Here is a 23,604-nt window from a genome sequence, read left to right on the forward strand (position 1 = left end):
AATTTGCAATATGTGAAGATGGGTCCATCATGACAAAAAAATCTTTATATTTGTAATCTTTAACGTTAACACTTTTGCCGCATATTTTACATTTTACAAAACGGTCTTCTTTTTTAAATTTACCCATATAAGCAGAACAACTTGGGCAAGTTGCATGAAGCTCCATGCAATTTTTTGGATAAAATAATTTATCGATTAAATATCGCGTATTTGGTACAATATTGTATGCAAAAATAGAATTAATCAACAAAAACAAATCTGTAATTTGTGTTAGTGACAACGCGTGAACAATTGCGTACTTCAAAAGTAGTAATACTAATTCACTTGTACTTGCAACGATTGGAGCTGTTATGAGAGTTTTGATATGTTCACTGCTAATCATATCTTGAAGGGATGAAAAAGATTTTTTGAACGTAGCCGGCAAACTGTCAGATGTCATTGAGTTTTCATCTTCCTTTAATGTGTCCGGGAAAAGATCATCTTCATAATCTCGCTCTAGATACTTAAAAACAAATTTACAATGAAAAATCAATATACTAATAACATTACCAAGAAATAATTAAATTTACTTTTGAAGTAACATTTTCATGCATACCTGATGATTTGTCTCACAATATTTTTCATTTTCATCTAAATCCTCTTCTAATGATTCAATAATGTTTTGAACTTGATCACTACTGATAGTTGTTGGCTGGTTTTCATTAACATTATTCTACAAATAGCATTTAAAATAAATTTGTGCGTAACCAGATAAACATTTATATATTATTGGTGGGTTTTGGAAAATTTATGTCAAATTTAATAAAGAAGGAATTCTAGAAAAATTCCTTAAGCTTAAATACTTCACTTTGGATATTTTTATTATAATATTATAACATTTTATAAATATTTGGTGAAAATATAAAAGTAAAGTGTAAAAAAGAACACATTAGCACTTAATTTTCGAAAAACCACTCTTTCTACACAAAAATCACTAGATTTTTGTTGACTTAATTTTTTAAATTATTATTTCTTATTTTACATTAACAAATTTACCGACTTGTTAAGCAAAAATTTGCATTTTGACCTACAAATTGGACTAAAAATTCAAATATCGTTGAAAAAGGTTGACAAGGTCACTTGGAGAAACTCAATCGCTAAATAGCCAAAAAGGCATTTTGTTGTAAAATATTTTGGTTGGCACTTTTAAGTTGTTTAAAAAAAGTTTTTAATAGCATCTTAAAATGAATTATAATCTTCAAGATGAAAGATCTTTTAAAAGTCTTAAAAGTGGCTACAATGTATTTTAAGGTGTTGATTTTTGCAGTCTAACAAAAGAATGTTGGTTTATTTATTCCAGACAATCCAGTAACGTGCTACATTGTGCACCTAGAATTTTTTTTTTGAGACGTTTCCAAAAATTTCGTGTCAATGAGTTTTATTTTTATTATAGTATTTTTTTTAGTTAATATAGTTATTTAATTTAATATAGTTATTTTTTAGTATTTCTCTTTTAAATTTTCATAAAATATTTTAAAAATAATTTACTATTATAAGAGAAGAATATGAATACACTGAAATTATATAGCCAGGGTGGCCAGCCAACCGGGATAACCGGGAGAAATTTGAATCGGGAGAAAACCGGGAGAAAGCCGGGACTGAAAAATTAATCCGGGAGATTTTATATGAGCCAAAAGTTTTGAACGTTCAAATGACCAAAATATTTTTTTCAATCTATAAATTATTAGAAATTATAATGTCAATGTAAAATAAAACAGTAAATTAAACAAATATTAAATTAATAACTTCTTTTTATATATTTAAAACAATATTTTATATTAAAATTCGTACTTAAATAAGTTACAAAAAAAATTTTGTTCATTTCAACGTTCAAAACTTTTGGCTCATGATTTTCTTGGTTTTGTGATTCGCGCAATTATTCGAAAATTGTTCAACTTTTAACCACCTAAAATTTCGTGTTAATTATGTAAAATATATGAGCAATTCCACGTAAGATTGAAGGGTCTATCCTCCGATTCCATCTATAATACGTGTAATCTAATTCTGTGTCAAAAAAGAATATTAAGTATTATTAAAAATCGAAAATTAATTATAAAATGTTATTTATAGAAAGACTGAAAAATACCGTGCCGAGAAGGTAGGAAACCCCCGCTAAGTAAACGGAGCCCGATAATAAGTTTAAAAATTTTTTTTTAATTTATTTTTTAAATAAATAAATAAATTAAAAAATTTTTATTTTTCAAAATTATTTTTTTTCATAAACTTCAATATTTTCTGAGCAAAAAACGTTTAGGAAATTTTTTTCTAGGACTAAAAGTGAAAAAGTTATGAGTAATTAAAAAAAAGTTGCAATAATTTTTTAATGCAAATATCTCGAAAAATAATAAATATTTTTTTCAAAATTTTTTTTACTCAATTAGACCCATAACCTCATCTACCCAAAAACGTAGTATAGAAGGAATCGGAGGATAGACCCCTCAATCTCACGTGGAATGCTTATATACCATCAACAAAAATTAACTATTTTTATTTCTCACAATACAAAATTTTTTAATTCTGCACTGAAAGAAAATATATAACAAAATTTCGTAAATACTTTACAATTTAGGGAAAACGTGTCAAACTGGAAAAAATGATATAAAATATATTAAATCTCAGTAAAGATTTTGTATAATTACTATAAATTATGTTAAAGTTCGTAAATATTTACGAAAATTTGAAATACATTTCTAAAAGAGTGAAAAATATTTTCAGAAGTATATTATTTTTTGTATCAATATTTCCTATTTTTACACGTTTTCCCTAAATTCAAAAATGTTTACTAAAATGTCTACTATACTTAATAAAATTTGTTATACAGGGTGTTCCAAAAGTATGGAAACTTGCAAAAATCTTGAAAAGTACGAATTTTCGTAAAAAATGTTCAAGACAAAAGTTGTTCCAAACAAAAAGATGTACATTTTTGAAACCAAAAAATTGGGCCCGGAGCCCAATGTTGGGCCCTACAATGAAAAAAGTGGTTTTCTTAAATGAGACCACCAATTTTCAGTATCAAATTCGTAATCCCCATGAAATTCTGCGTTCAGACATGTGGTATAAGTGCCCAAAATATTGGGCCCTATGTAAGATAATTGGCCCAAAATTTTTCTACAGATAAGTAAATTTTGAAAAATCAATCCTTAGGGGGTTTTTGGAGTCACAGGATTAGAAATTCGAAGATAATTTTCAAATTGGGCACAGAACCCAATGTGAGATTCCGCGGCCCAATGTGAGGCCCAATTAAAAAAATTTGTTTTCTTAAATAAAACCCTCTAATTTTCAATATCCATTTCGTAATCTTAGTCTCATCCTCACATTTTTACCCACCCTCCTCTCTTCATCAGATTCACAAACTTGATAAAAATGTTGGGTCCAATGTCTAGGATTGGGCAAAATATTTTTCACATTTGTACAACAAGCATAAACCCAAAATTTTAAAACGATTACGAAATGGATATTGAAAATTAGAGGGTTTTATTTAAGAAAACAAATTTTTTTAATTGGGCCTCACATTGGGCCGCGGAATCTCACATTGGGTTCTGTGCCCAATTTGAAAATTATCTTCGAATTTCTAATCCTGTGACTCCAAAAACCCCCTAAGGTTTGATTTTTCAAAATTTACTTATCTGTAGAAAAATTTTGGGCCAATTATCTTACATAGGGCCCAATATTTTGGGCACTTATACCACATGTCTGAACGCAGAATTTCATGGGGATTACGAATTTGATACTGAAAATTGGTGGTCTCATTTAAGAAAACCACTTTTTTCATTGTAGGGCCCAACGTTGGGCTCCGGGCCCAATTTTTTGGTTTCAAAAATGTACATCTTTTTGTTTGGAACAACTTTTGTCTTGAACATTTTTTACGAAAAGTCGTACTTTTCAAGATATTTGCAAGTTTCCATACTTTTGGAACACCCTGTATATTTTATTTTAATGTACAGAAAAAATGCATTTTAAAACCGGGAGAAATCTCTAATTTCTACCGGGAGAAAACCGGGAGGCAAACATTCTAAAAATAGTGGCCACCCTGAGCTTCTAAAAAAATCCACTAGGGTAAAAATACTTATCTTCACTTGCTTATTTTAAAAGAATATCACAATTTCAATCGCTACATTTAAAAATAGGAATTACTTAAATTTGTTTCTATTCACCTTCAGTTCTTCAGAAAAATCATCGAAAATTTCAGTGGTACGAATGGAATCGGACGCAGAGCATTGCTGTTTTTGATTATCCTCTTCGTCATGATGATATTCAATATCCATAAATTCTTCATCTTCTTTGTCAGGGTACTCGGTAGCATTGGTGATATCAGCATTTAAAAATGCAGTTGAAGACTCGCCAGCATCCTAAAATAAATTGAACATTTATATATTAAATAATTTTACTTTTATGCAGTAAATGGTTTATTAAACAAATTTACCTCATTTTTCTGAAGTCTATTTAATCTTTTCCAAGTTGACAATGGAATTGGTTGCTCGGACTCTGGTTCTAAATACCGTTTATACTTATGTGGTCTCCGATTCGTCATAATCTTGAAATAATAAAAAAAATTAGATACAGAAATAAAATTAGAGTTATTTAAACTATTTTCAATGTAGTGAACAATTATATAATTATATGAAATTATATACAAACAGAAATGTTGAATAATGAAATTTGCTAATGTTTGACAAAATTGTGTGAAAATTATTCCTTAAATCGGAATACGATAATTCAGTTTAATCGAATTGTCTGAATATTAGGTACTTTTAATTTTTATGAAATTTTATTATTTACACAGACATTAAGGCTGATTTAGCCAGTGAGCAGAAATTTGTTCACCTCATTTTAACCTTGTAGTTTTCTGCTTCTAAAAGCAAAATAAAATAGATATCAAAATAAATAGACCAATGTCCATTTATTCAATGTTCTTGTTTAAAAAAAAATAAAAATTGTTTTTAATTAATTTTAAAAATTTCTAAAAATTATTTATATATAACATTAACTTATTTTCAAAAAAAGGTGAAGTAAGCGTCTCTTCTTTCATTCTAACATTTCAAATAAAGCGGTATTTGTATTTGTATAATATGTAATATTTTCTAACCTATGAGAATCTAGTAAAGCAAATTTTTACTTTAAAATAAATAAATATATATATATATATATATATTACTTACTTGGTGATTGTTCAGCAATTGTTAACACAACAAATACAGGACTTATATTAATTCGGCATCAAATTTTTAGTTTATAAGATAATTTTCACTCACAATTTGGAAACTAACGTTGAACACAAAAATGACGTTAAAACGGAAATACACGAACACAACACGAAGTAGGCCTCGGATTACACAGTTGCCAGTCACTGTATACAAACGCAAGTGCGCATGTCTTTTAAATGCACAAGTTGATTTTAAATTCGGAAGAAAAAAATTTTCAAATGCACATTTTGTTGTTAAATAATTATTTTTTAACACATATATAAACTTTGAACATATTTTTAATGTAATTATATCATAAATATATTTCGTAAATAAGTTGTCAATTAATTTTTTTTTAAATTTCAAATTAACGCGCACATTTCGACCAATGACGGTGAAGACGAAGGTGTGTTTAAAGAGAGTAACTGGCAGTGGCAACTCTGCTACGACCACTGCTTTATGTTGAACACGTGATACCGGCTTGTTTTAGAGTCACGATGGCATCAAACAAGCAATAGAAAAAAATTTGTCAGTGTGCTTGTCGGTATTTTTCAATCAAGTGTACTGGTGAAAATGGCTAATAGAAATTCTGTATGTGCTCTAAGTGCTTTGATACGCTATTCAACAGACGGCTCTGAAACAGTTGTTCCAGTAAGTCAAATTTATAATTTTCATCCTAAAAGTGAAAAAGATTTCATTTCTGAGAAGAAGTATAAAGTTTGGGAAAAAGGCAACAAAAAAAATGATCGTCTATTAAACGCCCGAATACTTATGCTTTCTTGTAAGTATATGTGTAATATATATCATAATCAAATTATGTTATTAATTTTTTTTGGATGTGGAAAATTTTAAGAGTTTGTTTTTCATTGGAAACATAAATTTATTTCGAAAAAAATGGAAATGTTTGGAATTTTTTTGCAACATTTTTCAAATTTTCTTGTGATAAAACTTTATTTATTTTACATATTTTTAATTCAGTTGATAGATTTGGAAGCATACTATTTTCAAACTGGCTGTATCTAATTACTAAATTTTTAATTTTTTTGTTGTTTTTTTGCGCAGCAAGGAGAGAAGATTTTTCTAGTAGGTTGCAAGAAAAACTTACTAAAAGGAAAAAGTTTCCCAATAAGCGGATGCTAAGCTTTTCGGAGATGAATGTGAAAATTAGTAAAGCAGCTAAACCTAAAGTAATTATAATATCTTTTTAAACTACAATTTCTGGATTTCTTATAATGAATTTATTATGTCATAATTTTATTTCTCAATAATTTTAATACTAACATTCTTTTTTAATTGACCATTGTTAAATAAAAATTGATAAGATTTATTATTTATGACAGAAAATAAAGAAAAAAGTTAACACGTGCCAGAAAATAGCAAGACAACAAGAAACTTTAGATATCTTAGAGACTCATAAGCGATATCAAAGAAAAAGGGTTTCTTGTCTTTCGGATTCATCATCAGATGAACAGGAAATAGATGGACTAAGAAACGTAAATAATAATAATGATGAAATTTCAAAACATTTGTCGAAAAGGTCGTCTACCGCAATTATGACGTGCGAGGAAGCAAGTTTACATTCAAAACTTGGTTTGTATTTATTATCTCATTTTTATTCGTTGGAATTGACTTTGACAACTATTTAATTAAAATTAATAGTGAACAAAATATTCAATTTTTAATTTTCTTTTCCTTAAAGATAAAATAAATAAAATAAAAAAGAAATATTTCTTATTTATAAAATTTTTTTTTCGTTATGAGACTATTTAATTTCTTTAAAATAAACTTCATTAAATATTTTTTGTATAATTTGCTATAGAATTAAGCTGCTTTTTCAATAATAAAAACATCAATTTTAGTAAGATTAGGTCGTCAATATATTACAGTGGACTCGATTATCCGAACTAATGAATTTTTTATATTAAATTCTTACAAACTTTGAGGAAAAAAATTTTTCAAATTTGCGTGGATAATCAGAAAAATAAAGGTCCAAATAATCAAGTCCCTATTGTACATTAGATAGTAAAGTAAAATTTTTGTTTCAGATGTTTCAAATAGTTCTAATGATTTGCCGAACGCAGCGCAAAGACTAAATTTAACGATGAACTTAAATGGTAAGTGATATTGCTATAAACTTAAAATCACAAGACTAACAACTTTTCATTAATTATTTACAATCAGCATGTTGGTTTTTACTGGTTTAATTGATGTTTGTAAAAAAAAACAGGCCTGGGATGGTTCGAATTTTTCAACTGTTTTTAGAAAAGGCGAATGTTTTCGACTTATTTTCAAAAAATGCGAATTTTTAGACTGTTTTTTTAAATATTGCAACAAAATTAATTTTTTTTAGTATAAAATGCCAATTACTTTGATTTTTATAGTTAAAAATATAACTATTTCAACATTTAAAAATTTATTTTTATCAATTTTTCTATACAAAAATAAAATTTTTTAAAATAATTGAATAATTAAAGTTTCTAAGTAATTGAAATTTTGTTAACTTTTTTGAAAATAATTAATTATCTTCAAGTTTTCATTGCAGTTTTTGAAAATCAAAGTTTGAAATACTTTAATTGTAAATTAAAAAATTTATAAGATTATCAAAATTTATAATGAAAAATCCAAATGAGAATTAATTTATGAAAAATGATATTGAAAAATTATTTTAAAAATGTAATTTTTGACATTTTTTCAATTCTAATTTCTGAAATTTCAAATATGTGTTGTCCATATTTTCCATTCCTACATATTTTCTAAGATTCAAAATATCTACAAAAAAAAGTTTGTATTAAAATTTTTAAAATTTTTTTTATTTTTTAGAATTATTAAAATGTTGAAGAAAAGAATTATTTACTAAATGTTTCATTAAAATTATTCAAAAAAACTGCTTGGTTCTCTAACATGTTTAAAAACTATTTCATAAAATTTTATTAAAAATTATTTTAATTGATTTAAATTATTAAATTAAATTATTCTTAAAATAAATTTTGCAACAATCATCTACAAAGAAGTAAATTAAACTTTACAAATAAATCTTTTTTTTATAAAGTTTTGATTATATTTATGGAAAAATAATGTGTTCACAATTTTGCAAAAATAATGCCTCATAAACTTGATTATTGTTTAATATTTTCGACTCAAAGTCGATTCGAGGCCTGAGAAAATAACAATTTCATAAGAAGATAAAACTATTTTTTTACTATCATTTAATTTCAATTACACAAAAATATAAAGTATTATTATATTTGCAGATTATTCAAATCATTCTAATGATTTGTCCAACGTAACACGTGAACTAAATTCAAACATGGATTTAAATGGTACGTAATAATACTATAAAGTTCAAACAACAAGGCAAACTATTTTGTAATAATCATAGTTATTTATAATTAGTATGTTTTTAAATTGATTTTGATCATGTTTTAAAGAAAATAAGGACTCAGTTTACATTTCTTAAAAGTTGTATAGGATAATACCGCTCTTCTATTACTATATAGCATGTAATTATTTTTAAATTATAAAGTAAAATTATTTTGGCAGAATATTTAAATCAATCCGGCAATTTGCCCAACGCAACAAATGGATTACATTTAAATATGGATTCCAATGGTACGTAGATATTGCAATTTGTATTTTTATATTTTGCTTCTATTGAAGATTTTGAATCCCGAATGGAGACTTTGTTCGGTCATGATTGTGTTTCCATATTAATTTCTAATTTATTAAAATTTTTAAAAGAATAGAAAGTAATGGAATTAATAAACTAAATTTTATTATATTTAATATAAAGACATAAATTAAAAAATAATAATAATCACTTTTTAAAATAACATCTTCTTTGATTTAAGTAACATAAACATTAATATTTATCAATTACATATAAAATTCTGTGAAAAACCAATCAAGACCAATTCGGTTTTCTCAGTCCGCCAGGCCTGTAAGAAATAATTAATTTAGACTATTCTTACAGACGATTCCAATCATTCTAACGGTCAATCTAACGCCACACGTAGACCTTTAGCGAACATCGACTTCAATGGTAAGTTTTCTGATTATAATTTTTTTTATTCCTTTGTTGTTGGTATTAATCGTACCCAGAGAAAAAAATGCTATTAAATGTATAGCATGCATATTCACATACGTTGAAAAGCGGATGTCATAAACATAATTCGACATATATTTCATTTTATTGCATTGCTATTGAATCAAAGAAGACAGTTTTAGATTCAAATGCAATTCTATAAATTTAACTACGTGTCGCATAAAGTTAACTACATTTGCTTTTGAACGTATATGAGTATACGTGCTATAAATTCAATAGTATTTTTTTCTAAGTGTATGAAAAATTTGATAAATCATAAAAAAATGTAATTTTTAAAAATATTAAAATCCTACGTCACTCTTTGGAGAATATATATAGAAGTTGTATTTCAATTTTCGAGTCAATCGGTAAAATATATTTTGAACTATCATACCCCCCATTACAAGAAATTGTATCTTTAATAGTTTCATCAAAAAAAATTTTTATTTAAAACCGTAAAAATGATTTACGTTTAGTGTGGTGTAACCCCTTAATGAATATACAATCTGTTTTGATACTTTTTTTTATAATTTAATTCTAATAACGCTACTTTTTGTGTGTTGAAATCCATCCAACTTTTCATTTTAATTTCAAGTTCTAGAAACGGTCAATAACAACAGGGGGAAAAATATTAGGACAACTGCCATGGAGAGTTATAAGCGTTTCATAGAAACAGAAAATGATAAGGTAAGGAGAAAACTCTTATAACAACCTTTCATGGTTGGCATCATAACTTATATGACTTAAATTTTAATCTACTTTTTATATGGTTTTCATTTCAAGGAAACAAAAGTTGCAAAAATTTTTCTTTCAATATACTTTTTCCCTTTCTTTCTTAGTTCTTTTCTTATTTATAAACATTTTATAGGTACATCTGGGATTAGAATACTACGTTCACCGTGATATTTGGGAACGTTTAAAAAGAGAGCAAGACTCCAAATTCATCAAAGATCTGAGTTCAATTTTTTGGGGTCCTGAAGTATTAAAATTAAGGTGTTTATATAAAAAAAAATAAAAGAAGGAAGAGATTCTGCTGAGCGAAAGGAACTTTCACCCGAAAAATATAAATTATTAGAAGGTAAAGTTATGAAATTGAAAAAAAAATTATGTTTAAAATTTTATTTTAATTATAAGTAGCAAGCTTGTAATTTGCTAATTGTAGAAAGCTTGCTTATAAACTGAGATCATTATCTAATTAATCTATTGATTCTTTTTACAGATTTGTTATACAAAAAACTCACAGAATCGAAATGCACGGGTGCTCCCAGAGAAGCTCGAATGAAACTAATTGGCCATTTTCTATCTCAAAAGATTCGAGATTGCAGAAAGAATCTCAAATTTTAAAAAAATGTAAACAGTTTTAATTTTAATAAAAAAATATTTATTTTTGCCATAATTATTACTATGATTTGACTTACGACCTTATTTTTATTTCAATAAATTATGTTATTTATTATAACTTGAAATTATTTTTATTTTAAAAAACTGTCAAGCATGGAAACTCACTGTGAACTTACAAGAGAACTTGCATGAGGACCCACATGAGAACTCACATGGGAACCTACATGTGTACCGGGGTCAAAACACTAAGTGCGTTCCTATGTGAGTTCCTATGTTAGTTCCAATTTGAGTTCTTGTGTAAGTTCTCATGAGAGTTCACATTTCAGTTTCCATGTGACTTCGCTTGTGACTTCACATATGTAATCTCATGTGAGATTTTTCAATAGGGAAGCGCCACCCAAAGGCACGTACACATGTAGGCTGAATGTATCAAAATCGAGTTGATTGGAAACAGAGATGAGTAAAAGTACTTTTTTGGAGGTTTTCTACGTTTAATACATAAATGACGTATTATACGTATAATACTGTAGAAAACCAGGTTTTCGACATTGTAGCCGCATTAATGGCAACATAACCTCTTTTTGTTATTTACTTTCCGGTTTATTGTTGATAATTAAGTATAAATTAATAAATAAACTATTTAAATATTGGTCAATTGAGAACTTTCAGTTAAGTTTAGTAATTTAGTGAGTACCCAATGGTAAAAATACCATAGGCGTATTAATGGCCCAATAATGGGAGCCAGGGATGCCAATATAATTTCAATAATAGCACCCAATAATGGACCATTATTGGTAAAGTCATGGGCTGTCCACGTCGATGCCAATTATTGGCAACTAATAATTAGCCAATATTAAACATTTTAATAATATAATAATAATATAATATAAATAATAATATAATATAAATAATTATATAATATAAATAATATATAATAATATTTTATTTTTAATAATTAAATTAAAATTAAAAAAATGGTCATCAAAGTATTAGGGAAACCATTTCTTCCAAAAAAGAATTTGTCTCAAATCTAATAAATAGGAGAGACACCGGGTAGAAAAAAATTTCGACAAGAAAAAATTTTCGATCACTGCTTATATACCAATCTTATGGCACCTCAACTGCGAGAAACAGTTATGATGTTCACCCTCCCTGTGGCGTTGAGCGAACTAAAGTCCAGAGCTGAGCCATCAGCGCAGAGCGGAAACATTTGAAAAATTTGATTTTATTCCTTTTTGCTTCCTCGTGGAGGAAGCTATGTAGTCCTTTCGTTTATAAACTTTTTAAAAATGGTGAAAACAAATTTTCCTCTATATAGAAACATGTTATATGAGATCCTGATCAATTGTCCGGATGTATGTATGTGTGTGTGTGTGTGTGTATGTGTGTGTGGATCGTTTTTGTGACCACGATATCTTTAACAGGTTTTAATGGATTTGGATAAAATTTGGTAGGCTTATTTAACACATTAATCTCTCAAAAATGACGAGAGGATTTTTAAAAATACCCCAAAAAAAAATTTTATCGTTTTTTTTCCAAAAATTTTTTTTTAATTGAAAAAATTTTTAAATCGAAAAATTTAAGGTAATATATAATATAATCGTCTTCTTTATGTCAAGATGAATCGATTGATATATATAAAGTATAGATTTGATTGAAATTTAAAGAATTAAAGAAAGTTAAAAAATCAAAAATTCTCATTTTAGCTAAAAAATGATGTGTTTATTTAAATTCATGTTTATATATGAAATAATTTTATTCCCTGCATTGAAACGAATTGGTTGGTATATATAAAGTATAGATTTGATTTAAAATTTGAGAATTAATAAAAATTGAAAAATCGAAAATTCATATTTTAGCTAAAAAATTTTGTGTTTTTTTTAAATTCAAGTTGATGAATAAAATAATTGTATTCCTTGCATTAAAACGAATCGATTCGTATATATAAAGTTTATGTTACACTCAAAATTAATTAAAATTTTCTTTATTTTTCAAAAAATTTAATTAATTTAAAACATTTTTAACTCGAAATTTTTTAAATCAATCAATTGAATTGGACAAATTCATTGCTTCCTTCACGAGGAAGCGAATTTTTTGCTTCACACAATGAGGAAGCATAATGTTTATGAAATAAACATAAAGGACCCCCTCCTTGTTTTATTTTATTTTAAATATGACAAATAATTAACTTAATAAATAACTAATGTCATAAATAATTATTAATAACATAATGTCATACTTAATAATTCGTTAATTAATTATTTTTAACGAAAATTTGACAAAAAAAAATTTGTTGTCCAAAAAAGATATTATCATTAAAAAATTAATTATTAAGCTAATTATTTAATTAATTTTTTTTACAGAGAAATTTTGACAAAAAAAATTATTTTCTCATCGTGCTTTATTTGGGCCACAAATAATTTTTTTAATGAGAAAATTTAAAAATAAGTAAATTTTTCATCGTAATATTTTTTTGTGCTACGTATAATTTTCTGTTAAATTTTTTTACAGAGAAATTTTTACAACAAAATTATTTTTCATCGTGATTTTTTTTAAAAACACGAATAATTTTTTTTCAAAGAAAAATTTGAAAAAAAAATTATTTTCTCATTGTGATATTCTTTTGTGCTACGAATAAATTTTTGGTAAATTTGCGTAGTAAAAAAAATTAACTAATTATTACGGTATTTAGTTAATTAATTGTTTTGGAGAGAAAATTTGATATTTTTTTGAGGCGCATGATTTTTCCCAAAAATTAAAAAGTTCGAAATTTTAATTGATCGCATTACTTTAAGTCGATATTTTATTTGGTCGAAATTCTAAAAGAACGACAGTTATGGAAGTCGACATTTTATTTAGTTGATATTTTATTTGATCGAAATTCTAAATGATTGATATTTAAAGTGGTCGACATTTTATTTGGTCGACATTTTGTTTATTCGAAATTCTAAATGATCAATATATAAAGTGGTCGATATTTTATTTGGTCGAAATTTTAAATGGTCGATATTTTATTTAGTCGATATTTTATTTGATTGAAAATCTAAATGCTCGATATTTAAAGTGGTCGACATTTCATTTAGACGATATTTTATTTGGTCGAAATTCTAAATGATCGACATTTAAAGTGGTCGAAATTTTATTAGTTCGATATTTTGTTTGGTCGATATTCTAAATGATCCACATTTAAAGTGGTCGATATTTTATTTGTTCGATATTCTAAATGATAGAAACTACATTGACAGGAAACTCGTATAGCTAAAAAAGTGTCGAGCTTTTAAAATATCGACCAAATTAAATTTTGATGGATATAAAATTCGATGCTTCTAAATTTCAATCATTTAGAATATCGAACAAATAAAATATCGACCACTTTAAATGTCGTTCATTTAGAATATTTACCAAACAAAATATCTAACTAATAAAATTTCGACCACTTTAAATGTCGATCATTTAGAATTTCGGCCAAATAAAATATCTAACTAATAAAATTTCGACCACTTTAAATGTCGATCATTTAGAATTTCGGCCAAATAAAATATCGTCTAAATAAAATGTCGACCACTTTAAATATCGACCATTTAGATTTTCGATCAAATAAAATATCGACTAAATATAATGTCGACCTTCATAAATGTCGGTTATTTAGAATTTCGACCGAATAAAAAATCGACTGAATAAAATGTCGACCTTCATAAATGTCTATCATTTAGAATTTCGATAAAATAAAATATTGACTAAATAAAAAAACGGCCACTTTTAATATCGATCATTTAGAATTTCGAATAAATAAAATATCGACCAAATAAAATGTTGACCATTTTAAATATCGATAATTTAGAATTTCGTTCAAATAAAATATCGACTTAAGGGATCTACCCACTTTAGACACGCTAAAATGAAGGCTGTTTTCAAGAATTTTTCTAATTGGTTTATATTATAAATATTGACATATAAGTTGTTAGATTAAAGAAATACACTTCCGAAATACATGAAAAAATTTTTGTTATTTTTTTTTTTAAATTTTATATGCATGCAAATGGTAGTTGAAAAAAAATCCCCCAAAAACGATGGGTCCACGCTGTTGATGAAATCTCTGACATGGATTGTCCGAAACCAAAAAATCAAAAAGTTTTGGATTCAGTGTGGTAATAGCTATTGCGCATATCAAGGAATTTTTTATTTTTACAAAATTGACAAAATGGCGGACATTTTTCGAAAAATTAAAGAAAACCGTGTGTTAGTTTTTTCGAAAAATGTCCGCCATTTTGTCAATTTTGCAAAAATAAAAAATCCCTTGATATGCGCAATAGCTATTACCACACTGAATCCAAAACTTTTTGATTTTTTGGTTTCGGACAATCCATGTCAGAGATTTCATCAACAGCGTGGACCCATCGTTTTTGGGGGATTTTTTTTCAACTACCATTTGCATGCATATAAAATTTAAAAAAAACAAATAACAAAAATTTTTTCATGTATTTCGGAAGTGTATTTCTTTAGTCTAACAACTTGTATGTCAATATTTATAATATAAACCAATCAGAAAAATTCTTGAAAACAGCCTTCATTTTAGCGCGTCTAAAGTGGGTAAACCCCTTAATGTAATTCGATCAATTCAATTTTCGACCTTTTTAATTTTTGGGAAAAATCATGCGCCTCATTTTTTTTTTCAGAGAAAACTTAAAAATAATTAAATTTCTCATCTTGATATTATTTTTGTGCTACAAATATTTTTTTGTTACATTTTCGTAGTACAAAATTAAGTAACTAATAATTACGTTATTTAGTTAATCAATTTATTTACAGAGAAAATTTGACAAAAAATTATTTTCTCATCGTGATATTTTTTTTAGCTACCAATAATTTTTTTACAAAGAAAATTTTAAAAAAATTATTTTCTCATGGTGAAATTTTTTTAGTGCTACGAGTAATTTTTTTTGTTAATTATATTCTCATCGTGATATTCTTTTAGGTCACAAATAATTGTCTTGAAAAAATTTTTTTTACTACGAAAATTTAACAAAAAAATTATTTTCTTTATCGTAATATTTTTTTTGGCCACAAATTTTTTTTTGTCAAATTTTCGTTAAAAATAATTAATTAACGAATTATCAAGTATGACATTATGTTATTAATAATCATTTATGACATTAGTTATTTATTAAGTTAATTATTTGTCATATTTAAAATAGAATAAAATATGTAATAAAATCAAATTTTTCAAATGTTTCCGCGCTGCGCTGATGGCTCAGCTCTGGACTTTAGTTCGCTCAACGCCACAGAGAGGGTGAACATCATAACTGTTTCTCGCAGTTGAGGTGCCATTAAATTAGTATATAAAGGCGCTTGTATACCTCACCGATGCCGAGTATACTTACGTCGTGTACAATTGGAGTAAAAGAGACGGAAATATCTTTTGTCTCTTTTACTTCAATGATACACGACAGAAGTATACTTGAGATCGGTGAGGTGTACAAGCGCCTTAAGCAGTGATCGAAAATTTTTTTCTTGTCGAATTTTTTTTCTGCCCGATATCTCTCCTATTTATTAGATTTGAAACAAATTCTTTTTTGGAAGAAATGGTTTCCCTAATACTTTGATGACCATTTTTTTTATTTTAATTTAATTATTAAAAATAAAATAATAATAATAATAACTATTAAAAAATAATGAAATTTTATTTTTAATTATTAATTTTTTAAATTATTATTAAAATGTTTAATATTGGCTAATTATTGGTTGCCAATAATTGGCATCGGCGTGGACAGCCCATGACTTTACCAATAATGGTCCATTATTGGGTGCCATTATTGAAATTATATTGGCATCCCTGGCTCCCATTATTGGGCCATTAATACGCCTATGGTATTTTTACCATTGGGTACTCACTAAATTACTAAATAAATAATATTAAAATAATTTTTGCAACATCGTAAACGACGTAGTAAATGACGTAGAAAACGACGTAGTAAACGAAGTCATTTGCTATCCCAAATTCCGCTTTCATTTACGACGTCGTTAACTATGTCGTTTTCTACGTCGTTTACTACGTCGCAAACTACTTAGAATACGACGTCGTAAACGAGGTCGGAATTTTCAACAGGGACATGTAGAAAGCTCGTGTATAATACGTGTATATTACACGTAAAATATCTTGTATTATATACTCGAGGTTTTCTACGTACCCATCTCTGATTGGAAGGCATGCATGCACCCATGCGTGCAATTTTTTCGTATTTCATAGCATTTACGTTCTGTTACGATTTTAACGTGTATGTCTCGACAGACTGCTGATTTATAATGAGGTGTTTTTATTTATATATTTAAATATTTTATAAAAAATAAGAATAAACAAAGGGTTAAAAGGTAAGTGACCTTTTTTTTAATGATATAATTAATTTTTATTTGTAAATGTATATATTTATATAAATTTATACTCGCTTTCTAAAACATAACCTCAAAATGTATATAAAATAAAAGAATCAGTTGAAATTAATTTATTATTGAAAACAATAATAATGTGTTATGTCATAAATAATAAGTATGAAATAGTAAATATGTAATCATTTTTACGCACTCAAAGAATAATAAAACTATATATGTCTCTATTTTAATCGCATAACTTAAAAAATTTTTTTGCAATGAAATTCGAACAAATAATAATTTTAATAATAAATTAATTTTAACTGATTCTTTTATTTTATATACATTTTGAGGTTATGATTTTGAAAGCGAGTATAAATTTATATAAATACATACATTCACAAATAAATCTTAATTATAGCATTAAAAAAATAAGGTCACTTACCTTTTAACCCTTTGTTTATTCTTATTTTTTATAAAATATTTAAATATATAAATAAAAACACCTCATTATAAATCAGCAATCTGTCGAGATATACACGTTAAAATCGTAACAGAACGTAAATGCTATGAAAAACGAAAAAATTGCACGCATGGGTGCATGCATGCCTTCCAATCAACTCGATTTTGATACATTCAGCCTACACGTGCCTTTGGGTGGCCCATAGGCGCTTCCGTAAAATGCGCTTCCCAATCGGCGTAAAATATTTTTTGTTCTCAAAAACTTTCTAATAATATTTTTAAAACAAAACTATATGCTCAAATAACGTTCTTAAAATGTCTCATGTTACGTTTTCAGAGCATGCAAACGTCTTCAGAATGTTATTTTAGCAGGCATGTAAATTAAAAAAATAAATTGAACAAAGATTTAGTAAAGAATACGTAATAAAAAAGTGTTTCTAAAATGTGTTTAAATTTTAAATAAATGAATTTCTAAAAAAATTAGTATAATAATTAAATAAATATAACATGAAAAATTAATTAAACAATTTTAAAAAAACATCTTCTAGTATCTTAAATTTTTTTTATTGATAATGATTGCGTAGAGTAGATTTTCTTTAAAATAAGTTTGCTTATAGGATTAGATAATCACTTAAAAAAGAAAATATTGTAGAAGTTGAAAAGGTTTTCCCACACAAACGATAGAATCGTTGCTGCACCTGCAGTATTTGATTCGCGTGAGAGTCATTTTAACCTTTGGGGAGGCGGACAAAGAACGTGAATTTATCGGCTGATGGGTTTTTGACTTGGAAAACGAGATACCTGGCTGGCCCTGTCACTTATAGTCCTTTTTTCCGGATGGAATAGGATAATAAATACCTAAGTTGAGACGTGTTCACCTAAAAACTTTTCACTGACGCCTTACGTAATATTACGGAAATGCTCAAGAGTCAGAAAAAAAGACTGAAATGATGATTGCAGAAAAAAATGGTTAAAACAGCTGCTTCATATAAAGTTTAAATTATTCTTACATTTTTGTTCACGTCTGGCCAAACGATCGGACATTTAAGCTATATAGATAGGATCTTTTCGCACATCTGCACTTATTGTGTAAGAAAGCTACTATCACAATTAATTGTTATTTTAGGAAATAGTAATAATAATTTCAAAAATAATTCCAAAAAAAGTTTTTTGTATGTTAGAAAACATTTTCCTACTTTTTGACATTAAACTGTATTGCAAACAAAATGTAATAAATTTAATTTTTTGTAAAATTTTGAAAAATATTATGTAGATATAAAATACTTTCCTAGAATATAACGTGCGTTTTAAAATGACGCTTGCAGAACTTGTCAGATGCCAGTTGTTTGATTCTTTGCTTATCAAAATAAATCCATTGCCTAGTATGCATCTGTGTCTTTCAGGGACGCAGAGTAAAAAAAAATTTCTAATATGGAAAAATTTAGGTTTTTATCTATATATGTTTTATATCCAGCTGAGAAAGAAATTTTAAATAATTTTTCAATCTGCCTTCTTTCTATCGACCATATTATATATCAAAAGCGTACAATAAATTAACCCACAAAAAATTAGGAAATGAACTATTTATTTTCATTAATTTTTATCTTACTTTTATGCTATAAACAAAATTTCAGTAAAAGGCTCGTTATTTTTTACACAAGGGTATAACTCCCAGGGCCGGTATTACACCCAAAGAAGCACTGAAAAATTAATTCATTTTATGTTTCAAAATAATTTTTCGTTCTTTGATTTAAAATCTGGGACCCAAAATAAAATTTCTAGAACAAGAGCACAAATGTGTAAATGTGCGAAAAAATCATTTTCTACAAGTCAAAGTGTTAATTTGATACAAAATATCTAGAAGAACTGCAAAACAATTAGTTGCAACATTTGATTATATATACAGATTAGTATGAATGGATTTTTATTTTTTAATGTTTTCGATTAATTTTTCAGGAGCACAAATACACTTTGTTATAGCTAATTATTGCAATTTATCATTTATTTGCAATATATTAAATGCAAAAAATTAATATAGACCATTTTTATTACAATAACTATTATTAACACATTAATTAATAAATAGAGTTAGCGAATTCATGGCCTTACATTACAAATTGTTTCATTTAGAAATTAATTTCGTAATAGAATTCTATGTAAGATCATAATATAATTCTGCATAAAGAATCCAATGAAAAATTCTTAAAGGAATTTTTTGCAGGGAACTTCCCTGGACTTATAAAATATACAATAAAACTTTAAAATATCATTTTAATTATAATTTATTTTCAATGTGTATAAATTTATAAGTTGTAAATTGTATTCATCTATTTTTTAACATATATTCTTAATAATTTTGAATTAATATAAATGAAAACGATAAAATTGAATTGCTAATGTTTTTTTCGTTTCATGCCAGTGAATTTTCTGAATAGAAAAGTCGGAAGATTGCCGCTCTTACTGTACAATATATCTATGCGGGCGTCTATTCGAGTTATTTTTGGATAGCCCTATTTGACAAGGTCGAGTTCCCTTCACTGTTCACGAACTATTCACAAACCCTTAAAAACGATAGAAAGTTTTTCATACTGCTAGCTTTTTTTACGAATACAGCAACACCTGTGTTAATAAGTAAAGAGGGGAGTTTCTAATTTATTTTTTAAAATACAAACTGAAATAAATTTAATGGAATTATTGTTTATTAAATATTTATTACCTCTATTATTATCTACATATTTCTATGTATTATATATATATATATATATATACAAATTTTGCTGAGAACCAAATGATTTTTATAAAAAAAATTTTTTACTAAATATGGAGATTTATATATTACATATCGTAATTTTAAAAACAGGCTTTAATTTATTAATTAATGATCCAAACAATATCAAGAGTTTAATATTTATTATTATTATTAGTAATTAAAATTTGACGTCAGTTTAACCAAAGAATTTAAAAAATATATAAGAATAAATGTATTGCAAATGAAAAAGTTATTGATGGTTCCTATTCATTTTCTCTCAAGTCTATTTTTATCTCCTCAATGTGTGTTAGTAAATATATATATATATATATATATATGTACTAAAACCAAAAAGCGAAGTCCATGCATGCGGTCTCCTTTCCCCTCCAACAAAGGTCGTTCCCACGCAATAGACTCCTGTCCCTATATGTCTTATGCTGCAACAGCAAAAAGCGACAAAATCTACCTGCATCTTAACGGGTTTCTTCCTTTTGATTCTTCTTCTTTTGAACCTTTTATAAAACTAAGAAAAGGTTTATGATACCGTTATTCATTAGAGTACAAAATTTAATTATTTGCAGGTGAAAAAGTCTTTTCAAAATATATATAGTGAATAGAGATATAAAACTATAAATTTATAAAATTTATTATTACTATACATGCCATAACAAACGTTTTGGTGAATCATTCTGTTATTCGATTTTTTTATTGCTTTAAAGATATGCCAAACTTTTTCTTTAAAAAAAAATTCTGTACAGATCTCATATGTAGGTGAAATAAGCAAATGGGTAATTATTTGTTTATGAAAATTCTTTACAAAGATGTTTTTTGAATTATTCTCATACACGGAGAAACTTTAAGTATCACTTTTTGTTAAACTCATATGTATTTTTAGTAAATTGACTATTAAAGTGGGGAAAAAACGAGAAAAAGACGAAATTTCTTATTTAATAGAAGTCTCTTTAACAATATATGACCTCTTTTTTTCAATATTTAGTAGTCAAGTTAAGAAAAATTCGACGTGGACAGTGTCGTAACTAAAAAGGGTTAGATGAAGCCCCGATTTAATCGCAACAATTATTCATTAACTTTTAATTGAATCATAAATAATATTAATGATGCTTTACTGTAGGTTATTTTTCTTTTTCTGTGTTTAAAATTTCACAATCCGGTTAGATAATATGTACATCGAAAATACTTTTTTTTATGAAGTTAGGGGCGCTTAAAACATAAAGTACTCTTCTGAGCACATTGAGCTTGTCTATGAAACCCCCCCAAAAAAATATATCATGTCATGTACATCTCTTATATCCAAGCTTATAATTCTTTTAATTATTGAGAATCAGTTTCAAATGAACACTATTTTTGTTTTTTTTGTAAAGTTGAAGTGTATTTGTGTTACTTCGTGTCAGTAAAAGTGAGGTTAGGTGCGATACAATACCTATACGACAAAGTTATTAATCAAGACAAGACAGCGGAAACACCAAGGCGAAGGAACAAGTTCTCATCAGATCACGGAAGTTAAGCAACGATAGACGCGGTTAGTATTTGGATGGGTGACCACTTGCGTTGACATTCGACGAAATGTTTTTTCGTGAAATTTAATTTTCGATCCAATGACAAATTTTAGTAGTCAGACTAAGAAAAATTGATATCGTTGCAGTTTTTCCCCACTTTAGTAGTCAATTTACTAAAAATACCTAGTGAGTTTAAGAAGAAGTGATACACAAATTTTCTCCGTGTAATTCCTATAAAAAAATTCACCTTTTCGTTTTGGTATAAAATTATAAAAAATATAGATATTTTTTATCTACAAACTATGTTCCTCTTCCAAATAATGAAAATTTATGGTTTATTTATTGAATAAATTATTTAAATATTTTTATATAAAACCGTAAATAAAACCCATAAATGTAAAATAACAAAAAGTGCAAAATATTAACTATTTCATTTTAATGGGCAGTTCACGCAAAAGTAATATCCTTATTGTAATCGACAAAAGTGGGCTCTTTTCCGGCAGACGGCCATAAATTGTTATTAATATTGAAAATTCTAAATATATAATATATTGCCCAAGCAGCACGGTATATACCCTGAATATCCCTTGAATACCACCGTGAAATATTCCCATGATCTTCCAGGAAAATCAAAATGTCCGCCTCATGAAAATATTCTACGGTGACATTCAGGGAATATTCCAGTGACATTGAAGGTAATAGTAAAGGAATATTCCAGTGATATTAAGGGAATATTCCACGGTTATATTGATTTTTTTAAAAGTATTGAAATAACCCAGATAGCAATCGTGCGTCGCACGTCACGCATTTTACGTGCGGGGCACGCAGTGATGGCTATAATGCATGCATTTCGCCTGCACTTAATAATTATGTGTGAGGGCTAGTTCAGTGCAAGCAAAATGCCTATCATTTCGCTGACATTTACATGCGTGTAACAAAACACTTAGAAAATTTTCGTGAATTTTTGAACTTGAAAATTTTTTGTCGAAAAATGAACTTAAAAACTTTTATTAGTCTAAACTTTCGTTATTTCGACAATTTAATAATAAAATATTCTTGTAAAATTGAATTTTAAAAAATTAGTTACCAACTATAAGTTTAAATTAGAAAATTGTTTCTTAAATCTGACTTGTAAATTTTTTGAGCAAAATTATATTTGAAACCATTGTACAAAGAATTTTTTTTATTTGCTAAATGTAAAGTAATATTTGAGTTACATTTTATTTAAAATTTGTCCATGTTGCTCTCAGGGGCGGTGGAACGGGTCTCAGTGGAGTGTTGAGCTCCCCTCGCCCTGTTTACCATTCCCCCCCTCCCAACCAATTTAAATTTTCTCATGATTTTGATTTTTTATACAAGTTAGGATTAATAAAAGGATGATATTTAATCTTTATTAGGTTAATATTTTTAGGCCCACATAACATTTTGTAATTACTGTTCGATTGTCGAGTGTTGAATTCAACATATAAAAACATATATATAATAAAATAAAGTCTTCTTTTTTATACACGCATTTTTATTTACTTAACATATTTTAAAATACTGTAATTCAGATATTCATTTAATAGTACATAATATAAATTTTATGAACGGCGCATGCATTTTACCGGCACGCGTGCGACCTGCACACTATGCGTCGCATATGAGGACGCATCTGCGTGCTCTTATGCGTGGCACTCCGTGCGGGTTAATCATCACGCGTGCCAGCGAAATGTTAGGCATTGTGCGCGTATTTTGCTATCTGGGAATAGAAATGTGTTATAAATTGTTATTTGAATAAGCAGGAAGATTAAAAACACATTTAAAAGAAATTCAATATAACCGTGGAATATTCTCTCAATATCACTGGAATATTCCCTCAATATC

General features: G+C 26.9%; 1 long non-coding RNA gene across 1 annotated transcript; it reads left to right on the forward strand.

The window, feature by feature from the left end:
• The first annotated feature begins 9,134 nt into the window (after positions 1–9,134).
• Positions 9,135–10,659, forward strand: LOC127279703 (uncharacterized). The gene is made up of 4 exons (XR_007842672.1): positions 9,135–9,261; positions 9,899–9,990; positions 10,172–10,381; positions 10,523–10,659. It is a non-coding gene; the product is annotated as an uncharacterized LOC127279703 (long non-coding RNA).
• The last annotated feature ends 12,945 nt before the right edge of the window (positions 10,660–23,604 follow it).

Source organism: Leptopilina boulardi, unplaced genomic scaffold, assembly GCF_019393585.1.
Source record: "Leptopilina boulardi isolate dan_hultmark-lab unplaced genomic scaffold, ZJU_Lbou_2.1 LbouV2_222, whole genome shotgun sequence".
NCBI lineage: Eukaryota > Metazoa > Arthropoda > Insecta > Hymenoptera > Figitidae > Leptopilina > Leptopilina boulardi.